Raw genomic sequence first — 13,204 nt, 5'->3', positions numbered from 1 at the left:
CCCAAATCTGATTGGTTTTCCTCGTATGAATTGCTTCATACTGTGATGACCAAAATATGGTTCCATTGCTTCATCAACTGAATATGAATTTGGAACAATGTCAATCATGTTCTGGAACATTTCATTTAGATGTTTGAAGAGGGGCCTAAGTTTGTATATTTTATCATTCTTATCAATTGTGTTATTGTCATTGAAATGAAGGAAGCGATGAATTGTTTCAAATTTGTTTCTGGTCATACAGTTTGCAACTAGATTGTTATGGGTATCAGGACGAGTCTCCCTGTACATTCTTCGGGAAGGCAATTTGAGATATCCAGACAAAAGCAAAATGCCGAAGTATTGATATATGTCTTCCATAGATACTATGATATCTGGATAACCTTTCATGACGGCATATTTTACAGTTTCTCGAATTATGTGAGTAATAAACGAATGATTCCATACATGTTTGAACAAATCTACAGGAGACATGGATGAAATATCTAAATTTCTAACAGAAACTTGTGTATTTGTGACGGACTTATTCATGCCCCGACTAAAACTGACATTATTCCATTTTCGTACATTCCCCTTCTCCTTTCGTCCTTGAAATGAAGCAGTAGACAATGTCTGAGGGTCTTCAGCCTGGAAATTTCCCCTGCTAAATCCAGGAGCTATTTGTGTTGTGTCATGGTTATTAGTTGCCACCTCGCCACCTACATCTCTTACATCACCATTGGCAACAACTCTGATTTCTGCAGGCTCAGATAATACACCTTTTCCCACATCTCGAATATTTGTTATACATTCATCATCGCTGGCCCCATCATCTTTGTCGCTATCATTTCCATCTTGTGGTGGCAGTAGCACTAGTTCAATTTCTTCAGCTCCTTTTATATCTTTTATAACATCATCATTGTTGTCAGCATTTTATAGTAGATTGACTATCTGCTCTGCATCCAAATATGATCTAAAAAGATGATATAAACTATAATAAGCATTGTTACCAACAATATAAAAAGGAAACATTATCATAAATTGCATATACTTACACCCTAAGCTTATAATTTGTAGGTTTCTTGCTCCTATTGTCATCCATCTCACACATGCTCGAAGGAGAATTCATCTATAAGAATATACATAAATTAATATCGTTACTGCCCAGCGTATGATATATCATACCATATGAAGAAACTAAAACTGCTGTGCTTCTATACAAAGATACATGTACGCGAATTGACCTGAATTATTCACGAATATCTACCAAGTAATATTAACATTAGTTTTATAATTAATAATATAATTTATATTGAAAATATTTACCTTTATTCCAATCAATGTTTTCCTTCCTCTCAGATCCAAACTCGAAACATCATACCAGCAACAGAAACGAAAACAGAGCGTTCAACAATACTTGAATCTTAAACCACATCCATGTAGTGCCAACATGGAAAAAATCGTGAACTTAAATTGAAAGGGAAATGTATGAAAAAATATTTCCCACCGCGTATGTTTTATCATACGCTGGGCATTAATGGGTTAATATCTGTAAGAGGTTTGTTACATTTTTCAGATAATGAGAATGGAATACTTATGACTTTATTTTCGTTGATAGAAAGATAATTTGTCAAACCATATTCTCCAAGAGCTTGAAGCATTATTCCCATGTGCCCTTGTTTCCTTTGAATAATTTAAAATAAACTTGCACTGAAAATTAACTTACAATTAGACACAAAAATAACTCCAAGACAATCGCGAGTAACGAGACTTGGCGCTCTTTACAGGTGAATGGAACAAAAAGCAAAGAGTGCGACGACATAATGTTAAACAGCGATTTAGAGAGACTGAAAGATTTCCAGGCACAATTTTTTGTCACTTCATCTGTCATATAATGTAGGTACGGTACTGCATATCCCTTACAAAGTAACGCTATTGTGAATTAGGTCCTATAAGGCGGGCTCGCTCCACCTACGTTGACATTTTCCTGAGCTCATAATATATGACAATCGTTTTTTATTGCCAACTGTTACCAAATATCACCAAAGCAGGTAAAATAACAATGCTTCGTACTGAAACAATAATAGGCCCTACTGATTATTTATGTTATCATTTATTTATGATTGATTGAACTAATATTAAAATGTATTTTGTTTGGCAACATGAAATTCATTGGTTTCATTAAACAGTTATCGATTTATCAGATATAACATAAAAATTTATTTTGCTTCACCACATGAAATGAGTATGGTTTAGTACGAACTCCGAAAACCAAATATCACTTAAATTGAATGCTATTTATTGATTATTATGTATATTATTTATTGACATTATTGACATTAACATCATTAAATATTAATTACGTTCAAATTTCATATAACACTCGCTAGTAACTTTCGTTTCATGAACGTTGGCAACATCTTCAAAGCAAACAATGCTGTCAACATAACAGTTAGAAAGTAACTATCAGTTGCGGTTTGTCAATACTGAAATTCGGAACAAAGTTGGCAAGGGAAAATTCAACCCGACAACTAGAAAATTACTATAATCCACTAGCATATGTAGGCCTAGTAATAGGTAGAAAATCGTTAGTTTTCACCTTTAGGATATAAAATAAGAATAGTTGTCACGTGTCCATATTTTACTATTCTGTAGTCTTCTTGCTGGTCACTTTAAAACCATTTAAAGGAAACATTCTGCATGTAGAGTATATCTTTATGCTCGACCATGCCGGAATGTAGTAATTATACACCTGGTAGTAGCCCTTTAATGCACCTCATTAAAGTACACCTATTCATTATAGTTCAGTTGTTCACCCAATGAGAAATCACCATTGTGGCATTATAAAACCGCAAGTATCGATTATTCTCGGATATGCAATCGAAAGACAACTAGCGAAACGTCACGGAGGCTGGAAATGCAATACTGTCGCAGAAGGTTATGTTCTGTTATTATAATAATTAGCGTTAATTGTAGATAATATTAAAATAAATTCAATTTGTCATCTCGTTTTTGAATTCTAAATCAATTTCCAGGTTATATCAAGATTAATGTTCATGTTATTCTCTAGATTATATGAAGGTCAATGACATTCGTTCCTCGGAAAAAATCAATACTTTCGCGTCTGCGCACATCTCACAATTTAGAATGTCAGTTCCGCTCTTCACTTAGATAGCCATAACATGAATAATTACTTATGAATAATTTCAAGTTAGAAATATGGTCGAGCATAAAAAGTCGTATGAAACTTGCCTATAATGGTAATTAAGACGCTCGTATGAAAATTATGAAACTCGCTTGCGCTCATTTCATAAACAAACATACTCGCGCCTTAATTACTACCATTATAGGCTCGTTGCATAATGTAGTATTGTGTGTTGGCATGCTATAAAAATAGAAGAAAGTTGTACGTAAAAGAATTAGGTGGGCCTATTCTAGATATAAACTTAACTTTAATGAAGACTCAGGTCTATGGTAATTGGTGGGTAAATGAATTTGAGATCAGGAATGGACTGTGATTGTAGGAGTCGAAGTTCGCGATCATATTAGTAAAGTATGGTGAATATTGCCACATTATGAAGTATTGTTTATGACGAAACAGTAGAATACAACAAACTAGCAGGGAAGAATAAGTTGGTGTGTGTTCCTATGATTAATTATATCATATTTTTTAGAGCGTTTGAACTCCCTTTGAGATAACAAGATGAAGAAAAAACTCTCAACGTCCAGTGTCTTTCTTGGTACTTGTAAATTTATTTTTATAGGAATTGTGGCGAAGAAATACGTGGAATGAATAATTTTAAGGAGCATTTTAAAACGAATATGAGTTATTCGACTGCGTAATATGCAGGACTGTATTGATAAGTTCTTAGCTTAACGTAGAAAAAGTTACTTTATCCAAAAACAAATTTTTATTTAAGTTATTCAAATCAGTTTTAAACTCTACACACTTAGCACAACGGTCATAAAACAACAATACAATTGTAAGCGTTTTAAAAATTATGGTTTTGTCTGCAAAGTAATTTTCCATTTCCACATCACTTATTAATAATAATTATTACTGCTTCATTCGATGTAAACTTATTTCAATTTTAGTGTTTCCTTTATAATTTAGGAAACAGATGGTAGTGAGAGGAGATAAATCTGTCGGATATTTATTTATTTATTATTTATTTATTTACTTACTTATTCATTCATTCATTTATTTATTTATTTATTTATTTACTTTGGTGGAGGAAGACCATTAGATCTTCTCTTCCACACCATCAGAAATATGTACACATACAACATTTTAAGTAAGCAGCGAAGAACGTCCAATTACGCAAAAACGTAGATACAAAACAAGAACGTTTAAAATTACAAAGTATAAAATTAAAAGAAATAACATTAAACCATTAAAAAGGTTAAATTTGCATAGTATTAAACAAAGATTACGATAAAAATGTATATTATTAATCGAAATAACTACACAAAAAATGGCAACTAATCATGCAAATAAGAAATACAGTTATAAATGATTAGATATAGACTGTACATCTAATAATTTATTAATAATAAATTTCATTAGGCAAAATATGCTTTTCCAACTTAATTTTGAATTTAGATAACGTCCAGCTATCCCTTATCTCACTGGGCAAAGAATTCCAGAGACGATAGGATGTGATACTGCAGCAAATCACTCCCAATATTTCTGCCTACATGTTTTCTGAGGTTAACGTATATATCAATACCCCTTAATATATTAACAAACATCTTATTTTCATTCAAGACTGGAAAGTAAACATATTTATTGAATTTCATTGCGTACTCTCTGTTCGAATTGAAACAGTGAGTTCAAAAACTCCCCAAGTCACCTTCTTTTCCAAATATGTCTTTTTGTTTAAATGCATTGATTTAGACACATTTCATCCAGTTATGGTAAGAAATGCCCACGTCCACGCTCCTAACAGATATTACGGCTTAAAATATTCAGTAATTTCAATATGATCCCAAATTCGGGACTTGGTAAGTTCAAGAAAGTGGAACAAGTGTTCCCAGTTTGGGGACATTCTTTTCTACCTTCTGATGAGCATTTTAAGGTCATTGAAAAAAATGAAAAGAAATGTTGAGTCCATGGAAATGTATCAAAGAAAGATTCAATTAGTTGAAAATAAATTCCCTGTTTATACTGTAAATGGTAATGAAATAACTTATTTTCAGAATGAATTTAAAATACTTTTTAATCACCAAAAATAAGGAAAAGTATAGTGTAACAAAATACAAGCGATTCAGGTTCAGTAGAGACCATGTTGATTAAGTTTGTGTTGATACCACAATGAGTGGTATCATGTCACAATATTTAAAGGTATTGAAACCTAATGCAAAACCTGTAATTCCCTCCAAGAAAGCTTACTAAGGTCAGGTTCCTGTAAATGAAAAGAAATTGAATGATGTGAAATATTTGATGAAATTCTTACATAATGATGCTGTGAATTACATTCAGTCACTTGTTGGTACTGTTGATAATGTTACATAAACTTATTGCACAATTGATATTGTGATATCATTCTAAAATATAATACTTGAAAAATTAAGTTTATTTTAAAAAATACAGATTTATACAGTTTTTTATCTCCTGAAAATTTTACTTCTCTAGAATTGGGGAGTCTTTGAACTCACCGTTTCAATTTATTCTTATGTACAGGACCAAAGTTCATTCACTGCTAGGAAAAGACACAAACGATGATGTAGATAAAATACAACTTTTTTTTTTTTTTTCGATATAAAGATTTCAGAAAGCATGCAGAAATCTCGGGCGTAGTTTGCTGTAGTATCAAAACAGATAAGAAAATATACGTACAACTGAACAGCTATCCCATATCGCAGAATAATTCGCTTATCTTCTTGTTTTTGCTATCAACAGCAATTCCCGGTAAATTTAAAGTATCATTAGTTTAATTACTACAGAACGGTGAAGAATGGTGAAAGTTCTTCGTACGTCGTGTCTTCACAGAAGGATATATATATTTTAAGAAAATTCTTTTCAAGTAAGTACAATGTTCTGCAATGCAGGATATCACGTTCAGGAAATAGGCCTACAGCTTTGGATTTGACATGAAGCCGATTTTCGATATTCCGTCTGAATGTGCGTCTGTCCATCCATATGCTAGTATATAGCGACTTCTCTTAAACTACTAGATACCAATGATCATGATTCAATGAATCCAGGAATTCTGCATATGCCATATACGAAGTACTTTTGTTTAAAGGGTAGATCGTGCTCAGATTGTGTTTTAAGCGTTGCTTACGAGATTATAATCTCGTAAGCAACGGTTTTAAGGGACACTGGGACTGAGGATTCAAGGTCATTTTTCCGAATTCAGTATTTCGAATGTTTATTTTCCGGATGTACTTTTTCCCGAAATGAAAAAATCCGAAACCAAATTTCCGAATACAGATTTCCGAATTCTGCTTTCCGAATGTTATTATTCCAAACCAAATTTTCGAGTAGTTGATTGGTATTTTATTTGATATAACATATTTTATCTTAAACTTCTAATACCAGAATGTTATCATTTGGACCAATGATAATCGAGTGAGCAGTAGTATATTCCTTAGTGCGGACCAAATAAATTTTGTCCGGCGTCGTAGATTTGTTCTCATAATAGACAAGGCGATGTAATAATCTCTTTCCCCCTCTTGACGACTATCAAGGGTCGTACATCTATGATGGCGCGCTTAAACCAGAAACTTCGCACGTCTGTGGATGTTGTTACACACGTTATATTTTCGAAATCGTATTCGGAACTGAAAATAATAGCATTCGAAAAAATTGACTTCGGAAAATTGTATTCGGAAAAATGGAATTCGGAACTGAAAATAATAGCATTAGAAAAAAATTGACTTCCAAAACTCATATTCGGAAAAATGGAATTCGGAATTAAATCGCGTTTTGAACTTTGGCATTCGGAAGAATGTTTTCGGAACTGAGTTTTGAAACTTGTAAAGTTTTTCATTAATTTCTTTCAAATTCGGCCGGTTTGTTGTGTCTGTACGTTTAAATAACAGTACAACATATCATCAAGTTTAATTCATTAGTTCCTTAGATATTAATTTTCACGTATTTTAGTGATATTAAATTATGCGTAAATTCAAAACATTTCTGACGGTTTCAGAATTGTTTTTGCTTTCAAAAATCTTGTGCGAAGGACTTACATTTCATGATAAAGAAAACTGCTCATGGATTTTTAAATTTGAGAAATGGTTCAAGAGATAAAAATTTTCTTACAAATCATAATTTTTGCTTGATAATGTTCTTTAATTTTTGAAAGTTAAAAATTCATATCATGAACATTTTTCGGTGAAGAGCTGATTCCATGTACAGCTTTGTGTACTGCAATATGCTGAGTATTCTTGCAAAGTTAAGCAAATGGAAGCCGCTAGGAACTTTATTATTGACCAAAAACGTAGTTTTGAGAAATCACAATTTTTTAGTACGTGTGGCATTTTAAACATAGTAAAAAGTAGTAATCGGGGGCGAAACATAGGACAGAATGTTAAACAAATATATAAAGTAATTATGTAAAAACAACAAAAATAAGGTAAAGTACCCAAATAAGAGACAGTGCCCTAATAAGAGGTACCTTGTTAACTTCTCCGGTATAATTTGCCATCTCTCGACAACTATGGTAAATCAATGTTTGTGCTTCTAAGGCATCGTGTTCTTTGTCTAACCTCAGTTGAAAGTAAGCAACGAAGCTGAGAGCAGGAAAAGTAATTTTACATACTTTGAACTTTTTACTAGTTTTTGTTGAGGAAGAAAACAGCAGTTAATGTAAGGTGCAACAAATTTATTATTAATTTTATAAAATTGCTAGCGAAATGTTGCATATAATAAGGTAGATTGCTGATAAGGAAGATAATAATTTATGACCTTGGGTAGTTATTTCATTTTTATTTACTCCGTTCCCTAATAAGAGTTACCTAGGGGTCCTATTAAGAGATAATATCTCTTATTTAGAACCCTCATTTGGTATTATTATGATGCTCACCTTTGAGAGTTTACGAAAAACTTTAATGCTTCTAGTCATGTCAGTTTGTCTGCCAACAACTACATAAGAACTAATGAAAGATTAATTGAACTATTAATTAAAATTAATTACAAATTAGGTCAATTATTAATTATCCATTGTCCTCAACTATTCATTACAAAAATTACTAATTGAAATGATTAAATTATCATTATTAATGACTAAAATTAATTATTCATTGAGATGACAATAATATCAATAGCTAAAGTCAATTAAAATCAGCTAGTCCGACAATATTTACCTTACTTGGGGATCAAAACATAAGTACTTAATTCGTAAAATATTCTCTATACATTTCAAATAAAAGTCTTGTGTAATTATTAAAACTATTAAATTTAATTATGATTCCTGATTTCGAAAATTTTGTTGGACCTGTGTAAATATCGCTACTACAGCCAGTGCCAGCGTTTGTGGCGCGTATTCTTGTGTAAAAAGCCAGTCAGTGAGCACTTTTTGCCAGTGTAGCTGAGAACGGTAACATCCAACATGTCACGTTAGCAATCTGCCAATCACAGTTGTCAGTCTTGTTGTCCACTGACTGCGTCAAAGGCAAGACACTCGCACTTTGCGTTTCTGGGGTGTGTCCTTGAGTACACTGACCAGTCAGTGGACTGGTCAGTGTACTCAAGGATCAGTGGCATCTGTTGTCATTTCGACTGAGAGTGGTACCACCTCCTAAACAGATGTGACGTAAGCAATCTGCGAGTCACAGTTGTCAGCTTTAATGCCCACAGACTATGGCAAAGATAAGTTACTCGCGCTCAACGTTCTCATTACTTATTTCACGCGCCAGAAACGGTGACTTTGGTTATACCACAGTTAGGCCTACAGAAGCAGCAGCAGCAGCAAGAACCACCACCTCAAGAGCCGTAAGCTTCAACCAGTGGGTAGTCGCATGTAAAGTCATCCAGGGCAGGAAAAGGAGCTATCATAATATCAGTTCTGATCAGAAAAAAAATTAGAGAGAGTTTAGATAAGGAAAATCAAAGAAAAGACGGAGCTCGTAAGAAGTTGTTCGGAAAACAACAAAAATCACAGAAAAACTCAGTCCAAGAAGCACTTCTTGAGTTCGTCCAGTGATGAAGAATCCGATGTGGAAATGGAATTAATTAACTCTAGTGACTCGGAATATGGAGAAAATTATGATGATGGAGAGTGCTTGTTTTGCACTGAATTTTTTTCAGAGGACACCAGGACTCAGGGGGGAGAAATAGATTCAATGTTCAAAATGTCGTCGTTGGGCACACGAAGACTGCAGCACTGATGATGAACCTTTCGTTTGTCCAACTTGCTCAATTCAGCGAAATAAGAATTGTGTCAATTAAAGGGGTCGGCAAAATAAGTGCAATCAACTGAAAATTAAAATATGGAGATCGAAATTTAATATTCTATCATTTTTCTTTCTCTAGCAAAATATTGACGTTAGCAATAGTAGCCTAAATAAGATTAGTACATTCATGTCCGATTTGAACAACTTTGTGTTCTTTTCGTAAATCATCTTAATTCCACTTGGAAAAATGTCAAATAATAACAGAATTTCTGTTGAGAGGAGTTAGACCACTGTTGCACTGACCTCTTCAATTTTAAAATGTGCCCGAATTTATTAAAGTATCTACATGACTTCACAATGTTATATATTGCTTCAATTTTCAGCCAAATGATAATTTTTTTCCATGTTCAATAATGAACTTAAATAACACACGTATCTCTTATTTGGAACCCATTTTCAAAACATCAGTATTTCCCAGTTTTACTTTTTTTTATAATTTAAAGTTACAATAAAAACTGACTAAAATTTGTATTGTCAATTCTAGAAATAGACGAAATGCCGTATGTATTCCACTCATTCAGATTAAAAATGTCTATCCCATCCTCATTTATAAGCAGTTAAAAAAAGTGTCTCTTATTTGGGTATTGTACCTTATTTATTTTTACCAGTCCAAGTCTCTCTTAATACTGAATCAATTGGCACAAAAGAGACGCAAGTAGCCTACAATAACCAAATTTACATACCGTTTTTAGATTATGAGAAAGCCTTTGATAGAGTATTGAGAAATAAGTTAATATAAATAAGAATTGGAATTATCGGCTTTCCAAAACATAATATTAAAGCAGTTAAAAGTCTATAAGTACCTGGTATCTACAGAAATCAACAAAGAAAGGCTACAAAAATTGTGTATATAAAATATTAACAAATCAAGGAGTAAAATAACACTATCCCTTGATGCCTACGCATTTTAATTTTCATATTGACAGAGTTGTTAAAGAAAGACAACTAAAATTAAACACGCATTTTAAGGGAGATGTTCAGTGAATTTTCTGTTTTACACATTCTTTAAGCTAGACTTGTTTTTTTGTACACATACTTCTACTGATATCAGTAATGTTGTGTTTAATATTCATGTTTACAGCTTCAGTACTTTAAGAATTATTTAAATAAAAAATTATAATAATTAGCACATTTTCAAAATTTTTCATCTCCCCAAATATTTAGCATCATGTCTGAAATGTTTTTACAGTACCTGTGATCTCTTTAAAAAGTTTCTTATTCCTTAATTATTTTCGGCTTTTAAGAAACCCGGAGTTCATTGCCGCCCTCACATAAGCCCGCCATCAGCCCCTATCCTGAGCAAGATTAATCCAGTCTCTACCATCATATTCCACCTCCCTCAAATTCATTTTATATTATCCTCCTATCTACGTCTCGGCCTCCTCAAAGGTCTTTTTCCCCCGGCCTCCCAACTAACATTCTATATGCATTTCTGGTTTCATCCATACATGCCTTGCCCATCTCAAACGTCTGGATTTAATGCTCCTAATTATATCAGCTGAAGAATACAATGCATGCATTGTGTAACTTTCTCCATTCTCCTGTAACTTCATCCCTCTTAGTGCCAAATATTTTCATAAGCATCTTATTCTGAAACACCCTTAACCTCCGCTCCTCTCTCAAAGTGAGAGTCCAAGTTTCACAACCTACAGAACAAACTGTAGGCCTAATATAACTGTTTGTAAATTCTGACTTTCAGCTATTTTGATAACAGATTGAATGATAAAACTTTCTCAACCGAATAATAACAGGCATTTCCCATATTTATTCTGCGTTTAATTTTCTCCCGACTGTGATATGTATTTGTTACTGTTGCTCCAAAATATTTGAATTTTTCCACCTCTTCAAAGGATAAATTTCCAATTTTTATATTTCCGTACTCTTGTAAAATGTTGCATCAGAGGAAGCTGACAACACCCATAATCATGAATTAAGACAATCAGTACCATAAAGTAGATGTATAATGATTATTCTTGTAAAGTATTGCATCAGAGGAAGCTGACAACACACATAATCGGAAATGAGGCAAGGATGCATTCTCTCCCCGTCCATCTCCCTTGCGACGCAATGGACGAATTAATGAGAACTATTAAAAGAAAAGAAGAGGAATAATTTGGGGTATTATGGAATTTCTGCAAAGTATTGATTTTGATGATGATATGCGCCTCAGCTCGCAGACGTTCAAAAACATGAAGAATGAACTGAAAGATCTACAGTAATAGGTGGGGAAGGTCTGTTTAAGTATTAATACAGAGAAGACCAAATCACTAAAGATATAAGGATATGCACAACTGTTGATAGCAAATTTCAGCCCAAAGGAATGATCTAGAATCTAGGATGTCAAAGACCAGTGATGTCATTCAGTCGGTTCGCAATGGTTCATCCGAACCACTTGTTCAATTTGCCGCAGTTGGTAGAACCGGCTTTTAAATATATAAAGTTTAAAAAAACTAAGTTCTTTACAGGAAGGAAGAACATTAATGTAATACTAAAATTCTTTAGCTTTATAATATTACAGTAAACATAATGCAAAAATGAGAAATAAGTTTTAAAGTTTTAATGGTTATCACGATTGGTTTAAACATGCACTAAAACCAGACGTAAGCGCAAGTTTGAATCATAAATTACTGAGATTTGCAATAGATCAATTAGTTTAGGAAACTGTATATTTTTTATGTAGTGGAAGGTTGCCTATATCGCACCACTTTTCAGTCTTTCTTTATTTACTTCGAAATGGGAAGGAATTTTAATTGCATATATTGTTAGATATTCGGACAGTACTATAGGACACAAAATATATTTTTTCAGAATTTTTAAATAATTATCGTAGGGTAAATTAGGGTCTGTTGGACAGTCGGGCATGTTGGACACTTTGTAATTTAACGTGTTACCTCGCCACTTGTGGGCACCACATTCTGCTAGAAGTCAATGACGGAATTAGCCGCGAGTGGGGCTACTTCAGTCATTGACTTCTAGTAGAATGTGGTGCCCACAAGTGGCGAGGTAACACGTTAAATTACAAAGTGTCCAACATGCCCGACTGTCCAACAGACCCTAATTTACCCTATATTTTTAAAAGACAGTATTTAAAACTCTGCGATCGGTACGATTTATGCGCTCAGTTTCCTAAATCGTACCTAGAGGTTGCTTAAATCGTACCCATTTTTAAAATATACATATAATTTTCAAAATAAGAACTACAACAGAGGCATGCTTCCTTACGTCTGTTGTAGTAAGTTCAGAAAGAATATGTTGAACCAATTCCTCTTCTATTTCTAGTGGAAAAGCTGTATTCCTCCCGTTGACGAATCCATTTGCAGGACCCTCCAGACCTCTCTTCACCTTGCCCATCAAATGTCGCATGAAAGTCTGTTTTGTAATTTCGTACTTACGGTAACATTCATTCAGTCCCACTGCTCCGAATCGAAATTCATCCAGTGTCTTAAGTAAATCACTTGGTTCCCATTTTCCGTATTCTCATTTGCCCATTATCCAGAGCTGCCAAGGATCCCCATGGTAACTGAGTGAGATCACTGGTCAGGAAGAGTGAAATTCAAGGCAAATGACTAAGACAACAAATTTATTTGATATATCCATTTATTTCATAATTAATTAGTAGTACACCACAATTTTTTTATAATGCAAATTATTTTTATGTAACATTCATCAATTTTGTGGAAAACAACACAACATAAAATAAGGTAATATAGACCTATTCCAAATGTTGCACTTAATTGTAAACGATACAAATCTCACTCTTTATTGTAATGTGTTTTATTACACTGATGCGTTGCTTTCTTAGATTAGCCACCACTTCTTTTGGTGGTTC

General features: G+C 33.4%; 1 protein-coding gene across 2 annotated transcripts in view; it reads left to right on the top strand.

Annotated features, from left to right (window-relative positions):
- The first annotated feature begins 5,908 nt into the window (after positions 1 to 5,908).
- Positions 5,909 to 13,204, top strand: part of LOC138711838 (uncharacterized) — a 57,295-nt gene continuing 49,999 nt past the window's right edge. For both annotated transcript variants that reach the window (XM_069843095.1, XM_069843094.1), the window contains exon 1: positions 5,909 to 6,002. The gene's annotated coding sequence lies outside the window, so the exon portion shown is untranslated. The remainder of the gene's footprint in view (positions 6,003 to 13,204) is intronic.

Source organism: Periplaneta americana, chromosome 13 (assembly GCF_040183065.1).
Source record: "Periplaneta americana isolate PAMFEO1 chromosome 13, P.americana_PAMFEO1_priV1, whole genome shotgun sequence".
NCBI lineage: Eukaryota > Metazoa > Arthropoda > Insecta > Blattodea > Blattidae > Periplaneta > Periplaneta americana.
This window is presented reverse-complemented; position numbering and strand designations above follow the sequence as displayed.